Below are 21,963 nucleotides of genomic sequence, written 5' to 3'. Positions count from 1 at the left end.
CTTTGTTTTCCACTTTCTTGGTGGGATTGAAGATGACGAGGGCTGGCCCTGGAACATCCTATGGACAGACGAAGCTCATTTTCCTCTGGAGGGTGAGGTGAACAGACAATTTCACGTCCTAGTGACAGAGCATGAAAATCCTCTGTATGGTGAACGTGTCACTGTGTGGTGTAGCTTCCCGGTTACATTCATCATTGGTCCAATCTTTTTTGAATAGGTTATCGCTTAAGGGCCAGATATGTGCAGTGTGACTGGCCAGCGTTACTCCGATATGCTTCTTCAGTATGTCACACCCGACCTACAGGAGAGAGACGCATTGAATCAACAGTTTTCATGCCTCACCGCAACTCGCTCGTGAAGTTCACCTCCTTCTCCGAAACACGTTTGGAAACGACCGAATTATCAGCCGATCATTTCCAGATGCTAGGCCGGGACAGCCACCTGATCTCCCTCCCTGTGATTTCTGGTTGTGGGGATACCTGAAGGACAGCATTTACCACTGGAATATTCACACATATGCTGAACTGAAGCGCAGCATATCAAGAGAGGTAGTCAGCATACCTACAGACATGCTTCATTCTGCTGTGCGGAATACCATCCTGCGCCGTCAGACTTTTCTGCACAGTGATGAAGGCCATGTTGAGACCCTTTCGTAGCAGTAATGGTACCAGTGTGTAATGATATGATGCACCTTAGCTGCATATTAGAAGTGTTTCAGTTGAATTGATTCTGCGTTACTTTTCTTTCCCATGCCCGTGACATTATTTCTACCAAGTTTGGTCCGCGCACGGTAATTATGTCCCGTGTTATAACGTGCTGAATCGGGATTATTTAGTTACGAGGGTTGGAACTTCATTAGTGGCAACTATTTATTCACAACCGATACAAAAGAGTTACATGTTTGCACCATTTACTGCATTGTGTAGAACCCGTTGCCAGCGATGTGGAAGGCGTAGTATACCGTTAGCAGAGCCTGTTCTGTTGATGGTGCGAGTGGAGCGGTCTACTGCCTGTCGTGTCTCTGGAAAAATGGCTCAAATGGCTCTGAGCACTATGGGACTTAACATCTATGGTCATCAATCCCCTAGAACTGAGAACTACTTAAACCTAACTAACCTAAGGACAGCACACAAGACCCAGTCATCAAGAGGCAGAGAAAATCCCTGACCCCGCCGGGAATCGAACCCGGGAACCCGGGCGTGGGAAGCGAGAACGCTACTGCACGAACACGAACTGCGGACCTCTGGAAGAGTTCTGAAGCAAATGCCACGAAGTGGATCCTTCACCTTCGGAAACAATTCAAAGTCACAAGGGGATAAGTCCGGGAAATATGTTGGATGGTAGAGTACTTCCCAGTCCCATCGACCGAACAGTGCAGCCACAGGTTCCGCTGTATGCGCCCGCGCACTGTCATGCAGAATGATGGGTCAGTTGCGCAGAAAGTTTCACCGCTTCTTTCGCAAAGCTTGTCGGCTCATACATTCTGAGCAGCCAGCTATTTGTCGGGTTGAATCCCTTATTTGTGATCGCCCCATTCTGCACCGGTGGCGTGCTCTAGCCACTCCGATAAACAACCTTCCATGTCACTTAAGCATTTCGCTAAACAGGCGGCTACACATCTAACACAATTAAGTCTTGTCCTCGCCATTATACAAGGCACAAACACCAAGACTGCCCCTTACGACAAACTCAGTGTTACGCTTGTGAACGGAAAGGACATGTACAATCCGTATGTTTGCAACGGAACAATCATAAGAAAGCAGCTAACTCACGAAACTCTCGTCACAAGCCCCATGTCATAAATGCAGTATATTCCATGTCTGCAACCAGTAAGCGTTCAGTTTCGTCAGTGATGCATCAGTCAAACAAACTTTTTGTTCATTTTCTTATTTGTGGGAACGTGTGAAATTTCAGTTGGACACGGGGGCCTCTGACTCATTGCTCAATCGTCACACATATGAACTATTAGGCTCTCCATGCCTGTGTGAACCTAGCACAATACTAAGAGCTTGTAATGGACAAGATATTCCCATCCTCGGAACATGTACACTTGACAGCAAGAATGTGGGTCACTGCTGAATACAACCAACATAACTTACCTGTGTTGAAGGTCCTCTAAGCACCAGAACCCCGTGGGGTACAGTTGTTTGACTACACACTATGGGTACCGCAAGAGACTACTAGAGACCAAAGGTCTTTATAGCAGTCAATCTCAGCGTCAAGTAATATCGTCATACAAAACACATTAGAAAACACGTTCTTAGCGATGAGACACCCCATAACACTCATAAACTAACCTTAATTTCAACAAGTGACATTCCAAACGTTGTGAGAAAACGTATTATTTTACATATATCGTACAGTAATTTTTAGTCAAAATTAAATACTTGACACAATATATGGAGTTACGAAGCTGTACGGCAACTGGAAAAAGTTTTTCGCTCTCGAAAAGGTTCTCCATCTACGTGCTGAACGACAAATTTGAACTTTAAATGACATGACCAACGTCGTTGTTCTGGACCTGCATTCTAACCCAGCACCTACATCCATCGCTAACTAAGCTAAGCTTTGTTTGTGCCTTATTGAGACCCGATCACTAGGCATAAAGAGACGTGAAGTATAGACGTTTGCACCAGTATCAGTTATCAATTCAGATCCTGAAAATAAATTACGAAAACTTTTGCACTGAACTGGGAATCATTTCATAACAGTTACCTTCCTGGGAACTACCCCCAACGACGTTTAATATGGTGTAATTCACAAGGAACCAGGTATGCTCATGTTTAAAACTAAACTGCCATCATGGAAAGCTTGTGACGGGGATGCGAACCCAGCACCTAATCGGAATGTTAAAGAAGTGCGTAAAATGGGAAGTTAGATATCAAATGTTTTCACCAATAGCGAGATGTTGGAACCTTAAATGACGATAGAATTGCTTTTGCCTGACTGGGATTCGAACCCAGCATCTAGCGCCGTCGTTTTCTAGCCAGGAACAGACGATAAATAGCTATTGTTGATTCACCATTAGCGAGATGTGCGCATGTTTAGCTAGGCATCAGGCGACGAAAAGTTCTGTGCTGAATGGAATTCAAACCCTGTCACAGTGCAAACGAATGCCGCTCTGGCCCAGTCGACAGCGAAGGGATATCTTTACTGCGGATATTGAACTACGGAGCTTACTGGCGTTCTGCACTTGGCGTTACTAGGGGTGAAGAAGAGTTACTTGGGTGTGTTAAAAATCTACACCTGACGTGATATGTGAACCTACGCGTTTTACACGTCAATACAGGATTAATCCGCCAGACCACAGAACCCCCTGCCAAGTACATAATTATGAATTGCAGAGTATTCATTTGGATGTAGGTGCAGATGTTAATGGATGGGTAACTGGAAGGAGGGCGAGATCCGGGAATGGATAGAAGTGCAGAAGTGCAAACTATGAGCGTCAAATGCTTGAAAAGTATTGCTTACTTAGATGTGTGCCACAGTTCGTTTTATCTTAGGACCGAGAGAAAAGGAAGGACTGATTTCAGAACGAAGAATGGGCTAAAGGGAAAGGGAGATCAAAGAATACGGTTTCATATGTGTTGAGAGGAATGATAGAGAGTAAAGACTGCAGCAATTAAAAGAGAAAATATAGTGTCAATGGAAACCGCTAGATGTTCTTATAAAGTTTTTAGGAAATGGAATAGAAAGGCCATTGTGGCAATAGTGTCAAAGAGAGAGAGAGAGTGTGCGAGAGAACAGTAAACATAATATGAAAACGTTTGCGTATTGTGTGGAGCACAGAGGATGTATTCGTGGATGGAGGGGAAGAGAGAGGTGTATTTGAAAAAAACAAAAACTACTGTGACAGAGTCCATCTACGCTGATTAGTTTGTAAGCATCTAGGCGGGGTATAAATGTCATAAAAATAGAATATTTAACAAACTGTATATTCAAAAGAAACCCACTTGAATTAAAAAGACAGCTTAAAGGAAAACTAACCCATATTGTATCTATTCTGTTGCCACGCGATCTTCCACTAGCTCCCAATGAGGAAAAATGACGAAAAAGAAGATATAGCAAGACATTTTGAGGACTCTAATACTTTATCCAGAATCCTTCATAATTTTGTACTTCTATCATGCGTACAATAGAAAGAAAAACCGCCTTCGGTCACTATATTTAAACTAATTAACCGGGTCTCAACACTGCTAGGAGTGTGTTCCTCAGAATTTAAATCAAAGATTAGTCTATATTCTATGACAGCGTCACAGAATTATGACTAATGTGACCATGTTATAGAAGATAGACCATTCTTTGATTTAAATTCTGAGGAAGACCCTCCTAGCAGTGTTGAAACCCGGTTAATTCGTTTAAATATAGTGACCGAGGGCTGTTTTTCTTTCAATTGTAACTATTCGCGGTCTCTGAACGTGCAGCCATGTACAAAATGCTAGCCGGTATAAAACGTTGTCTTCGCTGAGCTCTTGTTTCACGGCGGATCGTCGTGCATGCAGTCCAGCGTCCCACAGCCTTCGACGAATCGTGTCACTGGAGCCGGGGAAGTTGGTCTCCCGCCGCAACTGATTCGAGTTCAGAAAGGAATTTTCTCTGCTCCTAGACACTAGATCCCTGTCTTCCTGCTGTGAGCTCACTATCTTCCTGCCTGAACCAGGAGACCTGTTGGTGGTGCCTCTTTCAAGGCAGATCCTCCACCATCTCGTTGCAGTGGTATGTGGTACGCCATACCGTCTGATGGAACATCCTCCTTCTTCAATGAGAGCGACGACTCTATCTCGAATAGACCTCCCCAAGTGAGCTATTACGGCAGACAGCCTGATGTGTATTTCTTCTTAGTTTTTTTTCTTTTTTGTTTGTTTTAACATCTCATACAAAGCTAGGCCGGCAGCGACAATATTACGCCGCTCTTCGACCACAGTTAAGACATAGAGAACAAGAAAGACATAGAAAAACCAGTCATAGTTATGGACAAAAAACAGTAGACACATGAGTAAAAAACGCGGAGCCGTTCAGAGGTGTAGTACAATAAAAAACGTTCAGCAGTAGTGTCAAAGTCTGTATCTGGGCAAATCAGAAGACTTGAAGGTGCCGACGATATACAATCTCGTATTGATATTGTGACAACAAGAAAGTCAGTGTTCACTTATGCGAGCGATACGCAGCAGGCAAGGTACACTCGACAGCAAAAAAAGAGGTTCACGCCTGAATTCCAATGTGTAGGATGCGCCTGAATGTATGTCACCAACGTAGCATATCTGTGTTGCACATCGTCGCAACCCTCCAGAATACAGTTGTTCTAAGATACACACGAACACTGATGACTCAAATGACACATGTGAACGATGGAGCGTGGGCGGTGAAACACTAAAGCACTAACACGACAGAACACACAAAGAACCGATGGCGATGATCTCCGGCGCGCCAATGTTCACTGTACCTGTACGAGTCCGGGACCTGCCAAAGGAAAAAGGTGGGGGAGGAGGGAGGGGGGACGGTGTAGGTGCCAGTGGAAGGGGAGGGGGTAGAATGAAGGTAGGAGGTAGGGAAACCCCGGGGGAGAGGAGGGATGGAGGAAGGGAGGATCAAAGTTAGTAGGAGAAATAGACGGAGGGCATGAGGGCATCATCAGGGAGGGGGAGTTGGTGGAATCTGATGTGTACTTCTGCTTGCCGCTCTTATACTGATGCCAAGAGAGGTGGTAAACATATTTACGTCAAACGGAGCGGCAGAGGCGGAGGCATGCGGCGCAACCGTGCTGCTCGTTCCCGGGCTGTTGGCCCACCAACGCCACCTCCAGCTCGCTCACTTTCGTCTCGCCTCGGCCAGCCTGGCTGGCCCGTAGCTCCCGGGCCGCGGCTAGTACAGACCCGGGCCGCAAGGCCACGATCACCCCTTGAGGGATCAAAAGTTACACCCAACCAAACAAAGTCTGTGGTATAAATTAACGCAGCTACAGCTATTATGCTATAACATGTGCAGGCACATCCACAGTTGACGATTCATTCACATATTTGATGAACAATAGGTTAAAAAATACATTCATTTTAAACATAGCTACCACAAAATATTTCACCTAGCTAGCAATAGTATGAGGCAGGAAACTATTCTTTCTTGTAAGCGCTCTGGATTAGATGTAGCCCTAAGAAAACGAGCATTGAACCACAACAACTAAGCGGAGTGTAAAAGTAAACAGGTTTGGCGGATGCTTCACCAAATAATATTATATACTACGTATAATATTATATACTACGTTTTGTGCACACTACTCAGTGTCTCTCAAACAGTACGTGCTGCACTACGTAAATTACTTTCTGCTGAGGCACTTCATTTACATCTCAATGATACACGACTACTAGACAACATTGATATTTACGACAGTCAATCCACTTGTAAATTAACACCATTATATTGCAGATATTATGCAACACGTTACCAGGGATGAGAAAGGCATTAAGGTTTTCAAATAAACATGCTACTCCTAGCTACTACTGAATAAGAATTTGATTATAAACGTGTCTTCATAACTATGTGTGCGGCGTTCGACTCTCAGTCAGCATAGACGTTTTCGTCGCCTTAATTCAAGTTAACATACGCACCTCTCGCTAATGGTGGACCAAAATTGGACATTTCTCGTTAGACAACGATGGCGGTAGGCGCCGGGTTCGAATCCCGTTCAGGCAATACAACTTCAGTCGTCATTTAAGGTTCCAACCTCACTACTTGTGACAACCTGTGATATTTACATTCTGATTTTACGTACTTATTCAACAATCCGATTAGGTGCTCGGTTCGCATCTTTGTCACCAACATTACATTATGGCATTTCAATTTTAAACATGTGCATCCTTTGTTCCTTGACACTGCAACTATATACAACGTCTTTCGAGGTTAATTACCAAGTAGGTAATTTTCATGTTAGGGTTCCTGGTTTCGTACAAACATTATCGTCATTTATGTTCAAGTTGAAAACTGATAACTGATACTGGTGCTAACGTCAATATTTTTCGTCTCTTTCTCCCTAGTGATCGAGTTTCGACAAGGCACAAAGCTTTGCCTTGTTAACAATGGCTTTATGTTCTGGGTTTGCATCCCGATCCAGAACGAAGACGTTGGTCATGTCATTTAATGTACAACTTTGTGTACAAGTAACTGTTGATAAGTAATGTGAACAACGATATTACTTGTGATTCGCTGTTAATATTGGGATTTCTGTAGAGTTCTTGGCGCCGTTAATCACGTTTCCTTTTAACTGCTTAGTATTACATAAAGTTGATGCGAAACCACTCTGCACTGATGACCTCGATGTTGAGCGCCCAACACCCCCCCCCCCCCCCCCCCCCCCCCCGCGAAACCACACCCCGTTGAACGTTGAACGACGTTCAGCATGTGTTGGGTAAGCCTTTTGGACAGCAAAGAACTTGTTTGCAGTAGCCATACAACTTTAAAAATCCGTATACTGTCTCAAATATTTAATTGTGCCTAAGGATTACTGAACGATTTATGTGACATAATTAGTTGTCCCATAACGTTTGCAATGTCACTTATTGTAATGAAGTTTAGTTTACAAACGTTAAGGAGTGTCTGAACTCTTCTGTACTATTGTGGTGTTACTTTAAATCTGAATGGACTGTCATAAAGACCGGTGTTCTCAAGTAGTGTCTAGCGGTACACATTGTGTATCTTAGAACAACTGTACTCTGGAGGGTTGCTACGATGTGCAACACAGATATGCTACGTTGGTTACATACATTCAGGCGCATGCTATACATTGGAATTCAGGCGTGACCCTCTTTTTTTGCTGTCGAGTGTACCTTGCCTGCTGTGTATCGCTCGCATAAGTGAACACTGACATTCTTGTTGTCACAATATCAGTACGAGATTGTATATCGTCCGCACCTTCAAGTCTTCTGATTTGCCCAGATACAGACTTTGACACTACTGCTGAATCTTGTTGTCACATCGCTGGTCAGGATTCTGAACTTGTTTAATCTTTTTCACTGAACTATAAGAAAACTGCGCAGGCCACAGAAGCTGATTGAGATCTGAACATTTGAACATCTTGACCTCACTCACTGAATAGCATAAAGAACTCTGTAGTGCGCCGATACCCTCACGTCGACATAACCTCGCTGCACAGAAATGTGTGATTCTCATTCAGAACGACAATGGACAGTCACGTGTGTTGATCCGTAAAACTTTGCAAAAAGAAGTGTTGCAGCTAGTTCATCGAGGGTACGGGGGCACTGTTTGTACGAAACAGATAGCGCGTCGACAGCTTTTGCTGTGCCAATGAACTCAACACTGTCACGTAGCACAATTCAGGTGCTGTCATCGATTTTTTTGCCTAGAAGGTTTACCTGAAGTAATGGCGTCAGACAAAAGATCTCAGTTCACGTCAAATGAATTTACAAGTTCTCTGAACGCAATGACATACAGCACCTTATTAGTGGAACGTTCCATCCACAGTCAAACAGCGAGGCGGAACGTTTTATCAGAACATTCAAGCAGCATATGGCCAAACTTCGCTCCACACACAGCAGGGACAAAGTATTGCAACTGTTTCTCGCCTCGTATCGTTCGCACCCGCGAGATGGACCATCGCCGGCGGAATTGCTTCACCGCCATCGCTACCGCACACTGTTCCACATGCTCCACCCTTCTGAGCATCCGGTGCCGAAGGTAGGTCCCAAGTATCGCCTCGCGCCGCATGGTATTGTCTTTTACAGGGTTTTTAGCGACAGCAGACGGTGGGCGCGAGACGAGGTCGTCCGTCGAGTTGGCGCCTGCATGTATTTAATTTCAGGTCCCGATGGCTTGCAGCGCCATCCATCAAAATCAACTTCGCCACTGTGCTGTACACGATGACTTTTCAGCCTCTCTTTCCCCAGATCCACGGGTCCAGAGGACTGCGTGGCAGCAGCACCCACCAGAGGGTTTCATTACGACAACGCGGGACGACCCCATGGAGACGGAGCCTTTGCCACCGATGGAGCTGGACCCGCCCACACCGCAGCAGTCGCCGCCTTCTTAATCTGGGTCATGGCAGCCGGAAGTGGACGCGTACCTTTTGTAGGGACGCCACCCGAGTGCAAGTCAGATGGTGAGGTACGGCTTGAAGCTGGACGTCCCCTGCAGCCACAGCTTCCGGCCCGTCGAGTTGCCCACTCTTCTGCATCCCCCGCGATGGTCACACTCCTTACACGACGACAGTCCGTCGCTTTGTGTGGGGTAGAGCCCGGGGGGGGGGGGGTAGGAAGTTTCTGGCGTAACCAAAAACGCCGCAACGAAGACGCAGTACGGAAGACTAAAGAAGGCGGTGGTGAAACGTCGGCAAATGATGCGCGGAACTGGAACGCACCGTACCAGGAGCCTACTATTCAAGAACTGAATATAAAAGCCGCTCTTGCTAGCCTTGGCTGCTCGGATCGCCCCAGTTTGCAACGTTGTTACGGTATCAGATTGTCGTGATCCGTATCAAGTGCTTACGTGGACTTTGTGTATGTCAAGAAATTTACTATTTTCATATCGGCTCTTGTTAGTGACGTTTGCTGTAATCAAAGTGAAGTACACATACAGTGAACATTGGCGCGCCGGCGATCATCGCCACCGATTCTTTGTATGTGCCGTCGTGTTAGTTCTTCAGTGTTTCACCGCCCACGCTCCATCGTTCACATGTGTCATTTCACTCATCAGTGTTCGTGTACAAGTGCTGAACGTCTTTTATTTTGCTACACCTGTGAACGGCTCTGTGTTTTTTACTCATGTGTCTACTGTTTTTTGTCCATCACTATGTTTTGTTTTTCTATGTCTTTCTTGTTCTCTATGTCTTATCTGTGGCCGAAGAGCGGCGTAACATTGTCGCTGCCGCCTTTGTATGAGATGTTAAAACAAAAAAAAAAAAAAAAAAGAAAAAGAAACACACATCAGGCTGTCTGCCGTAATAGCTCACTTGGGGATGTCTATTCGAGATAGAGTCGTCGCTCTCATTGAGGAAGGAGGATGTTCCATCAGACGGTATGGCGTACCACATATCACTGCAACGAGACGGTGGAGGATCTGCCGTGAAAGAGGCACCACCAATAGGGCTCCTGGTTCAGGCAAGAAGAGAGTGAGCTCACAGCAGGAAGACAGGGACCAAGTGTCTAGGAGCAAAGATAATTCCTTTCTGAACTCGAAGCAGTTGCGGCGGGAGACCAACTTGCCCGGCTCCAGTGACACGATTCGTCGAAGTCTGAGGGACGCTGGACTGCATGCACGACGATCCGCCGTGAAACAAGAGCTCAGCGAAGACAACGTTTTATACCGGCTAGCATTTGCGGAGGGCGACGACGTCATTTTCACTGATGAGAAGGTGTTTCCCACCAGTAGCGACGGTCCACGAATCGTTTAGAGGCCGCAAGGGACTCTCCATCGACGCAAATATGTAACCACGACGAGAAGAAGTGGCCAGGTATCTGTTACCTGCTGTGGTTGGACTCCTGCGAGAGGGGTGGGTATTCTTCACAGGATAGAAGGAACTCTGGACATCGTACAGTATGCCCACATATTGGAAAATGTGATGCTTCCGTCAGTGCGAATGCTGTACAAAGAAGGGGACGTCACATTGCAAGAGGACCATTCTCCCATTAACAAGACTGCATTTTTGCAGCAGCCGCTCTCCACGATTGGCGTCAACGGCATGGACTGGCCTCCACGGGCTGCTGATATGATTCCATGGAAATTTGCTTTCTAGAAATAAAACTACTAATTTAATTTGTTTGAATTATTGTATAGAATTCCGAGAACGATGTACCCCTTAGGCACCCTACTAGCGACGATTGGGCAAGACCCCATATTGGGGATTCTTCGTAGGCCATAGGTGGGTGTTTCAAAGATTGACAATATCCCCGTCGTAATGGCAGCCACATCTGTGAACACAATGGACGACAGACATCCCAGTACTGTGTCGGTCTCCACTGCGAATCAGTGCCAACATCGTCAGCGTGCGGGCAAGTCCATAGGCAGTAAGCACTGAACGTGTTGTGAGTTAAATGTGTAGTGGCAGTTGTGGAGAATCATCCAATGTTCCACACGGTTGTCTGGCTTACGCTATGCTGGCGAGCTTCCTAACTGGTACCGATGCCGGGCAACTGTCAAGGGTTCTTTACCACTATTCGCAAGTGGCTTTGAACGGATTCCACGTTGTACGTCCGTCTGACGTTTTTTGCTCCTTAACAGCTAAGGGACTGGCCATGCAGCTAGTATCCGTTTACCAAAATTCCCCTTTAAATAGGAAATCATACTTGCAAATGTCTCTTTTGCATGCGTGAGAAGTTTCGAACAATTCCGACTGATGGCATAGTAAGCATCAAAATAGTGTCTACGCTTGTTACAAGTACCGTGCTGTAACTGAATTCATTTTGCGGGTATATAAACCGTAGTGGACATCCAGGAACGTTTATGCGCAGTATGCTAATGATACAGCAGTTAACTCTAAATTTGGGGTACAGACAATCAGAGTTAAAGCGTCAGGAAGTGAAGAAACTGACCTCTAATGTCCGCCACATCCACATTCGGCACTAACTGTCACAGGCACCTCGCTCCCGTCATGGTAAATTCCGAGGATGTCAATATTCGGGCAGACCGGAACACCAAAACTCAGCAACTGGCTCCACAGTTGTTGGTGAGCGCTGTGTGTTTATGTGTGTAGTGACTGCGACACTTAGCTACTTCAAGGTGATGATGGGTTCCACGAATGCTGAAAACAGACCACAAGGTTCCAAGAAACGTCCTCTGAACTATTGGAGCAGTTTTAAGCCGTTGGAGAGGCTTTCTGTCATTGGTAGCAGCTGTGACAAACCTCTGTTGCACAATTGAAGCCGGAAACAATATAACGGTCACTGGAGTGCTTCCATCTGTAGTAACGAAAAGAGGAGCAATTGAAGAGAGTTCCTTCTTCTGGCATGATGACAGTCGATATGTAGCCAAAAGGATCAGCCATTAAATGAGAGAAATGTGTTAAGACTCTGTACAAACTCAAGAACCATTTCCGACATTTTCGCTCTCGCAAGACTCCAGAATGATTCTTGATACAGTACTACAGTGTACGCTCATACACAAGACTCAGGAACTGGGAACTCGTCGCCAGTTTTGGATTGACATCGTTGCCTCACGCACCATACAACCCTGGGGCTGAACTCTCAGACTGGCATGAATTTGGGCACGCTTAGAAGATGGTGAAACCGTAATTATTGCGGTGCAAACATGGCGAGAGGTACAGGACAAGAGCTTTTACAAACAAGGAATACGTATTCTTATACAACGATGGAGTAAGGACATGAAGATGATAAGGGTCGTCTAAAAAAATAATGTAAGTAAAACAAAAATTGATTCATATTATCACTGAACCGTGAATTTACTGTGAATTTTTTCTTAAAAAATTTACTTTATTTACTAGCGATTCATCAAGAACATTAACACATTTAATTACAGTATGTGAGCGTGGAAGTAGTTGCCAGTGGGTAACAGATGAAAACAAATTTCTTTCAACAAATGGAAATTTTATTCCTAAAAACCCTTTCTTTTTTTAAACAACAAATTTAAAAATTATAATCAGAAAGCACCTATAAAGTTACACTGTATTCAGAGGCAGAAACAATTTTTTTTTTATTTTTTTATTTTTTTTATTTTTTTTTTTGACGGTACGAGCTTCCGGGTTGAGAACCTTGCCGCTCCCTTTTAACACGGCCGTAGTCACAGCCGCTCACAACAACCTATGAAAGACTACACTGGTGCAAATCTGCGACACACCAGATTACTTTAAACTAAAAATGTTAACAACTCACACAAACACCTAAACTATACACCCCGTACGAGGGATGGAAATTGCACAAAAGACTCACATAAAAAAAATTACTTGCCACCGAAAGTGCAACTTGTTTTTAAAAGAAAACTCTTACGGTGGAATGGTGGCAACTTTATATACTAAAATGGCCATTTAAATAAAAGCCCATGAAATGCAGTCTTACATAAAATGTACAATCATGCTCTACGTTACACATATAGCGCCTCTCAAGATGATAGTTAAGATAACACCATATTTCTGGAATTCGGCCTTTACACCTTAAGCAATAAATTCGTTAACACCGAGTCCGGCAAACATGACAGAGGCAGCTATTAACGTACGGCAGACCGACAGACAGACAAACGGACAGTAACAGCCTAACAAATGCGGGCGAGAGACAGACGAGCAAGCTGGGGACGAGAGACTGTCGAAGAAAACAAGTAGAAGTTAACAAGTAAACGAAACAACATATCAGCAATCACTTAGCTTCTCATAAACTGCGATTTGTGGCGAAGACCTGGCGCACCACCGCGAAAACGCTCTCCCGAACCGTCCGCTGCCAGCCGCTTCAACGGACGCAGGAAGGCGCGCCGATCTCCCGTCTCACAGCGTCGCAGCTCGCGCCGGCCAGCCCGATGTCGTGGGTTGACTCCTGTTGCTCTCGTGTCGGCTGCGAAGCCACTACCCCTTTATGTACGGCGCGGCCCACTGGACTCACGTGGGGACCTCACATGCGCCGACGCTCAAGGCGGGCAAGTCATCTTGTGTCTCAGTGCGCGAACGACCAACTGATCGATCCAAAAGCCAATGACCGTTGCACGAGCAACTCGAGCAGTCTGGCGGTCTGACGTACAGACTCAGATGCAGGAACTCAGCCTCGACTGGGCGACCACTCGCTGAGTTCTGTTACTGGCGGAGTGGCAAGGCTCTCATTTTGTGGCTTTTAAAGTTCGATCCAAACGACAGACATGCTAGCACTTCGACGACAGACAGACACTAACTGCTGCACAAATGCGAAGGAGAGACAGGCCAGCAATTGGTGACGCGAGACTGACCCAGCTTCACACCGACTGACAAACTGCCACTGGCGAGCTTATAGTGCCCCTTAAATGCACGTGAACATGCAACCTTTCCCCTATTCCACCATCGGGAGTCACCAAAGCTGCGATTGTCTCAGCGGCGCCAACGCCAGAATCGGAGGGCGACTGCTTCACACAACGCGCTGCGGCACGCTCTTGAAAACAGCATTTTTTTCCACGGCTCAATTACCAATTTATAAGTCCTCAGAATAAATGTTTTCTGAAAAACAAAAATGCTCGCAGTGTCTGCTGAAATAACTTAATACTTCAGCTACTGAAATCGCGTAAAGTATGGAAATCTTTGTGGATTATGGCAAATTATGTGTTTGGTGTTGTACAGTGGCATCATATGTATCTCTTGTAAGTAGGCTGTTTATGTTTTCTTATTGGCAACGTTACGCAGCGCTCTGTACGAAAATCACTGGCTGTGCTGTGTGCAGCCTGTGGCTAGTTTGCATTGTTGTCTGCCATTGTAGTGTTGGGCAGCGGCAGCTGGATGTGAACAGCGCGTAGCGTTGGGCAGTTGGAGGTGAGCCGCCAGCAGTGGTGGATGTGGGGAGAGAGATGGCAGAGTTTTGTAATTTGTCATGAATTGCTATATATATATTATGACTATTAAGGTAAATACAATGTTTGTTCTCTTAAAAAAAAACCACTGAAATTTTACTGTGATGAACAATCTGGACTTTCTTTATGGACTGTGAGAAAATTTCAGCTTTTGACCAACATTGTATCAATAAGTGTGTGCATTTGATATCTTTGTTACTGTAATTATGAAAAATTTTATCAAATCATTATTGGCCACTGCCCAAAAATATTTTGTAAAACTTTTTGTGGTGAGCATGGGGGCTATGTAAGTAGGCTGTTTATGTTTTCTTATTGGCAACGTTACGTAGCGCTCTGTACGAAAATCACTGGCTGTGCCGTGTGCAGCCTGTGGCTAGTTTGCATTGTTGTCTGCTATTGTAGTGTTGGGCAGCGGCAGCTGGATGTGAACAGCGCGTAGCGTTGCGCAGTTGGAGGTGAGCCGCCAGCAGTGGTGGATGTGGGGAGAGAGATGGCGGAGTTTTGTAATTTGTCATGAATTGCTATATATATATATTATGACTATTAAGCTAAATACATTGTTTGTTCTCTATTAATATCTTTCATTTGCTAACTATCCCTATCAGTAGTTAGTGCCTTCTGTAGTTTGAATCTTTTGTTTAGCTGGCAGTAGTGGCGCTCGCTGTATTGCAGTAGCTTGAGTAACGAAGATTTTTGTGAGGTAAGTGATTTGTGAAAAGTACAGGATAATGTTAGTCAGGGCCATTCCTTTGTAGGGATTTCTGAAAGTCAGACTGCGTTGCGGTAAAAAAATATTGTGTGTCAGTTTAAGCACAGTCGTGTATAAATTGTTCTAAGGGGACGTTTCACTCTATAGGTGTTTTACTGAATATGCAACGAAATATGGTGTTCAAGATTTGCCCACTAGCACTCAGGACGAAATGTTTGAAGCGTTCTAAGGTGAGTGTTATCTTTCAATATGTAGCCAACGCAACGTAGCACCATGATGACAGTGGCGTTTGTCACAAAAGACTGCAGTTGACGAGGTGTTATGCGCACAGCTGTGTGATGTCAACGCTCGGCCGCACAGCTGTGCGACATGCGGGCAGACAGCACGCCTGCAGCAGCCGCTCGCCGTTCTTAGCGCGCAGTTTGTGGAAACCCCGGCACAACTTTCTCAATCAGCAGAGCGGCCCCCCTAAAGTGAAGCCAAGCAGGAGCCCTGGTGCGTCTCTCTGCTGAGTCCCCCACCACCTCCTCCACCCTTCTGTTACCGCCCCTCCCTCCCTCCCCCCCACCCTAAGTTTAACTCGCCTTGAGTGACACGGTGACGACGGCCAATAAGACGCCAGAAGCCTCGCACCACCACCGAAGGAAAACTTCGCACCAAGCTGACGTTAATAACGGGTTTCACTTACCTCGGAAAGGGAGCAAAGCGAAACGACTCGATGGGAAGAGAAGTCCCATGGGTCAAACGCTGTCGCGATGTGTGGGCAAACTCAGTAGATCAGGCGGCACACAGAAGAAGTACTTTATGTCTACCGCTCGAGATACAGCTAACACAGAATTACTAATGCCGTAGAGTAGCATAAAGATGACTTCATATTGATTTGCAGTAGCAGACAACCACATTTTATGAAGAATTGTTGATACTAGCTACATTATTATTCCTGTTTCTTACTCTTTTCTCTTTGTCCCGCATCTGCACAGGGTTGTCACTGTTAGGAACGGATTTAGCATGGTGAATTTATGTGGTAGGGTACAAATGCCGTTTCTGCGACCAAGATATTATCTCTTTCCCCCCCCCCCTCTTCACCTAACTCCAAGACAAAATTCGAACAACATCGACTTGTGGGATCTCTTAGAGGTTACGGAATGAACAATCACCATGTCACCTGTAGAAAAAATATCACACCCCTCAAAATTAATGTGGAAGAGATGAAGGTCCCGTTTTGCAGATATAATTGACTCCTTGGCTGTCTGTGAAGCCAATCAAAAATTCCTCCATCGAAAGCTTCAGTTATTACAATGCTGATGGGCGCTTTTGCCATTTATTTCAAAACGAAATATGCCACAGGATACCCAAATAACACACACGACTCTCAGTAAAATTTAGCTGTTAAATTATATTTTAAACTTGAATACACTTACATGAATCAGCAATAAACCATAAGTACCGTAATATCAATAGGAATCGCAAGATGAATGAATTACTTTACATTATTTCATCGCATTTACACTTTTACAAATGAAACAATGTAAGCCTGTTATAATTATTGCGTCATGTTCGTGCGTATCGTATAGTACGTTGCTCTGTTACTTTGTCAGGCACTTTTCCTCTTTATTAATTACAAACTTTTACGTGTAAGAAAGGAAACACGAATAAAAATACTACAAATATCTTAAATGTAGGAAATACATGCCGTAAATCTCAATTATACTCAGTAATTTGCTATTGTGTATGTTTCCATGATGTGCACGTTTGATAATTGCAGTCTTAATACAATACGTAACAAGAGCACAACAGTCGAAAAATCACATGGATCGGACGAATATTAGAACTAACTGATTTACAAATTCAAGATCAGTACCACCACTCACTATCGTTGCAGACGCAGTCCACAGAGTAAAGTGCAGCCACCCCCATCGATATGAAAAGCGAGCTATCATAGTCACAAATTAGGTATTATTATGTAAGTGAAACTGAAGATGTTTGCACTTCTAATAAATGTAAGTAGTGGGACTACCTTCGTGTCACCCCAAAGTACCGTTATCCAAGATGATGGCCGTGATGTCAACTGATGACGTCATCCAAGATGGTGGCCATAACGTCAGCTGATGGCGCAAGTATGTGACGTCATGTGACGTTAGATGATGACGAGATTGACGTGGTTGAAGATGACTGCCGTGGCGTCAACTGAAGATGCGAGTACCGTTATCCTAGATGACGGCTTTTGGCGGGAAGTTTTAGTTTTAGAGAAAAGGGCTACCTCCACTAACCTAACCCACTCCCCTCCCCCATAAAATGACGGGAAGTTCAAATTTCATCAGGACAATGCAACATGGCTACCTTCACTAACCTAAGAAAATGATGGGAAAGAAAGGGCACTTGGCCCACCTTCACTAACCTACGTCATCCAACCACCACCTCTTGCTAGGAGCTGGAGGAGAAAAGGAATGAATTCTTTATTTAAACAATTTGAGGCGGTACCGCCATCTGGTCTGTCCACAATGAGGTCTGAACTGACCTAGTACACAATACTGCCGGCAGATTGCACTGTCATCCCTCTCGTGATGTAATCATAGATGGCGGTCTGGGGGGAAAAATGGCGGGAAAATGACTCAGACTGTGCTGGCCTGCTGTAGATAAGAAGGAGTGTACTTTATTTAGGGATGGATTTAAGACAGTATATTTATCACACTGATTAAAAAAAACAAGCTATTACATGCATAGGGTCATACCACACAGCCTACAGACTTGTAAACTACTCGTAAATTACCGAAATAACGCACTACAGTCAAGCAAACTACTCCTAAATAATGCGTTACACTGATGAGGGAACACGAAACAACTCATAAATTGTCAAAATAATGCAGTACACAGCATGTAGACCAGCAAAATTTAAATCACCGAAATAATGTGGTACACTGATCTGCTGACCTGCAAACTACTCGTAATTCACTGAAATAATGCATATATAAGGCCCTGCCAACACGCTCACTGCGCTTAAACAGCCGAAAATGATGTAGTCCACAAACATACACTGCACGTAAAAACGCTTTCGAACTCTTGTCAACGTATCAGAGGCTCCAACGCGCTTTGCAAGGCCAGCCAGACACAAGTCAGCACAGGAGCGCTAGCCATTTACCCTCGCCCCCCTTCCCGAAGGCATGTTTAATGTGCCTCTACAGTTAGACTTCTTCGAGCGTTGTACTGACATCACATGTCTATCTAAATAAACACCCTGTCATCCACTGGGCCACTCGCGTATGTGTTTACATTTGCTAACGTGATAGCTGTTCATACCGACGTCACAGATCGTGCTCTAGAAATCTGTTACACCACTCGCGATCCTAACGGGACATACATGATGCATCTAGCCCGAGTGCATGCATTCTGACATCACAGATCGGGCAGTATAAGTCCATTCAACGGCATGGGACATGTGTGACGTGTAGCTGACCCATCGCCAGGAAAAGCGCGCCTCTAACCACATTCTGAATCTTATACTGAAGTCACATAGCTTTATAAACTAAGAAGTAAGTCGAACTCTCGGAAATTTTATAGTGTCCCATAAATAATTAACGTTTACTTTCTTGATGCCTCAGCTTGTCTGCATAGAAAAATTCTCGCCTTAACATAAGCTGTGTACCAAAATGCCCAGTATTTCATCTTTTCTGCTGTACACCATTCATAATACTAAAAAAATCTCCGTTTCATCATCTAAAGACTTTCTATATGATTTGATTCAGCATTTACAAAGCTAAACTAAATGTAAGAAACACTAGTTTTAATACCGGCAATATAGAATTACCTGTATATAGCGTTCACCTTCGAAAATCACTAAGCTGTAGACTTTGAGCGAGACGCAATTAAAAACATACCTTCCTTGATTAAGAATATATCTAATTGCGTTCTGCTGAGATGAGATCGTAATATACACATAATGACTTCATATTCAGAGGCTGAATACAATATCATCCAGTGTGTATTCCAAAAAGCATCTTCACTCATAGTACGAATTCTTTCGCTGTAAATCCATAAGGTATCATGGACTCAGGTCTCCTTGAGGTACTGAAAGGATCTGGGTAGTTCAGGTTGCAGTCACTGGGACTGCTAGTGAGTCTACCCCCACTAACAACCCCCCACCCCCCCACCCCGCAAAGTGTTCAACACCCATTGGTTCATGCTGAGATCACGTGATGCTGCGTCATCACTTCTGTGTAAGGAATTGCTCTCCAACAGTCTTTCACACTCGTCTTTAGTTGGTCTCAGCATTCGTTCATGTGTATGTCTGTGTGTTTACTAGTTCTTTTGTCACCACAATATGAAGAGGAGTGGAATCGGTCTTGCTCACGATTCCGACGATGTCAAACGAGTCCGCTAATCCGAGACACTGCATAAGTTACGGTTATCTTTTTTTGCGTGTGATCAATCTTCAGCACTTTGAACTGATAAGTGTTTCTGTTCTTGTGCATTCGCCTCTCCTACACTATGTTCTCTTAGTTTCAGCATTCGGGCTAGAGATTTAGACAGAAATAAATCCGAAGGTTGCGGAGGAGATAAGAGAGCAACAGCAGTCTTCATCACTTCAAAACTGTGAGTCTGAATTTTTTTATTGTGTGATATTGTGATTCTCTCAATGCATCCTACTTTAGATTATGTGTACAGACATGCGATGAATACAGTGTTACCTTGCTCAGTTGAGGGTTAGAACATGTTTGTTTTGTGAAGTTCTTTTGTTTCATTCATTCACTTCATGTTACAGTCCGTAGATCCATGTACATCTTCCCCAGAGTCTGAGTGGGTGCATGAAATGGCCAGAGAGTGGGGATATACAACATCCAACTGCGTGCAAGCCATACTGTTATTATATCGTGTTCTATTCCTCATACAATATCGCTCTTACTACTTATTGTTTTCGTCCTATCTTTACGGACAGCCTTCTCAGTCCATGGTGCGCGCTCCTACAGCCTCTCCAGATACATGCGGTGCTGCGAAAGCGACAGGTTGCCGCCAGCACACATCGCGAGCTCGCACCCCTTTGTCAGCTGCTCGTCAGAGGTTGCAGGTGGCTGCAGGCGCCTCTGCAAGTGGCTGTGGGCTAAGTGACGGTTGGACAAGCGCATCTGCTATGCTCCACCTGCACCTGCACCCAGCCTGGGCTGCTCTCACTGGGAAGCGGCCGCTGCAGCCGCCCCCGCCGCCGCCGCCGCCGCTTCCACTGCCCCGGCTACTTCAGCATCACTCTGGCGTCCATGGGCCGCCCTCTCGCAGCGGCTCAGTACAGCAGCGTCTCCTCCTGCGCCGTCATGTGAGGTACAGCGCACACCCATCTCCACCTCGCCAACTCCATCGACTAGTTGTAGTTGTACAGGGTGATTCAAAAAGAATACAACAATTTTAAAAATGTGTATTTAATGAAAGAAACATAATATAACCTTCTGTTATACATCATTACAAAGAGTATTTAAAATGTTTTTTTTCACTCAAAAACAAGTTCAGAGATGTTCAATATGGCCCCCTCCAGACACTCAAGCAATATCAACCCGATACTCCAACTCGTTCCACACTCTCTGTAGCATATCAGGCGTAACAGTTTGGATAGCTGCAGTTATTTCTCGTTTCAAATCATTAATGGTGGCTGGGAGAGGTGGCCGAAACACCATATCCTTAACATACCCCCATAAGAAAAAATCGCAAGGGGTAAGATCAGGGCTTCTTGGAGGCCAGTGATGAAGTGCTCTGTCACGGGCTGCCTGGTGGCCGATCGATCGCCTCGGGTAGTTGACGTTCAGGTAGTTACGGACAGATAAGTGCCAATGTGGTGGCGCTTCATCCTGCTGGAATATGAATTGTTGTGCTTCTTGTTCGAGCTGAGGGAACAGACAATTCTCTAACATCTCCAGATACTGTAGTCCAGTTACAGTAGCACCCTCGAAGAAAAAGCGACCAAAAACATTATTGGCTGAAATGGCACAGAAAACGTTCACCTTAGGCGAGTCACGTTCATACTGAGTTGTTTCCCGCGGATTGTGGAATTTGCAGCTCTCTGCTAGCTCTGCGAGTCGATTTTCCTGGGCTGCGAACAAATGCTTGCTGGATGCGTGCTACATTTTCATCACTCGTTCTCGGCCGTCCAGAACTTTTCCCTTTGCGCAAACACCCATTCTCTGTAAACTGTTTATACCAACGTTTAATACACCACCTATCAGGAGGTTTAACACCATACTTCGTTCGAAATGCATGCTGAACAACTGTCGTCGATTCACTTCTGCTGTACTCAACAACATAAAAAGCTTTCTGTTGAGCGGTCGCCATCTTAGCATCAACTGACGCTGACGCCTAGTCAACAGCGCCTCAAGCGAACAAATGTACAACTAAATGAAACTTTATAGCTCCCTTAATTCGCCGACAGATAGTGCTTAGCTCTGCCTTTTGTCGTTGCAGAGTTTTAAATTCCTAAAGTTGTGGTATTCTTTTTGAATCACCCTGTATTATTAGTAATAGAGAAGATCCTACGGCTAGTGGCAGTTTCCTCTCCCGTGCTATTAGTGAAGGACATCAGGTCAGTGATACCACACCGCAGTTAGAGTACATGGTTAGTGCAGACGCTTTTGAGGAGCATCTCCTTCACCAGGACGAAGAACGCGGCAGGAAGGTACCGCGACCCTGTTGGTATTCTAAGGGCGTGCCTTCCTGTTAGGGAAACGGAGATCCTCAAGGTAGTCAATGATCCACGGTATCCCGTCATTAAATGCATTACCATGCTTTGCATCGAATTATGG

This window comes from Schistocerca cancellata, chromosome 1 (genome assembly GCF_023864275.1).
Source record: "Schistocerca cancellata isolate TAMUIC-IGC-003103 chromosome 1, iqSchCanc2.1, whole genome shotgun sequence".
NCBI classification, from domain to species: domain Eukaryota; kingdom Metazoa; phylum Arthropoda; class Insecta; order Orthoptera; family Acrididae; genus Schistocerca; species Schistocerca cancellata.
The sequence above is the reverse complement of the archived record's forward strand: the minus strand, read 5'-3'. Positions refer to the sequence as shown.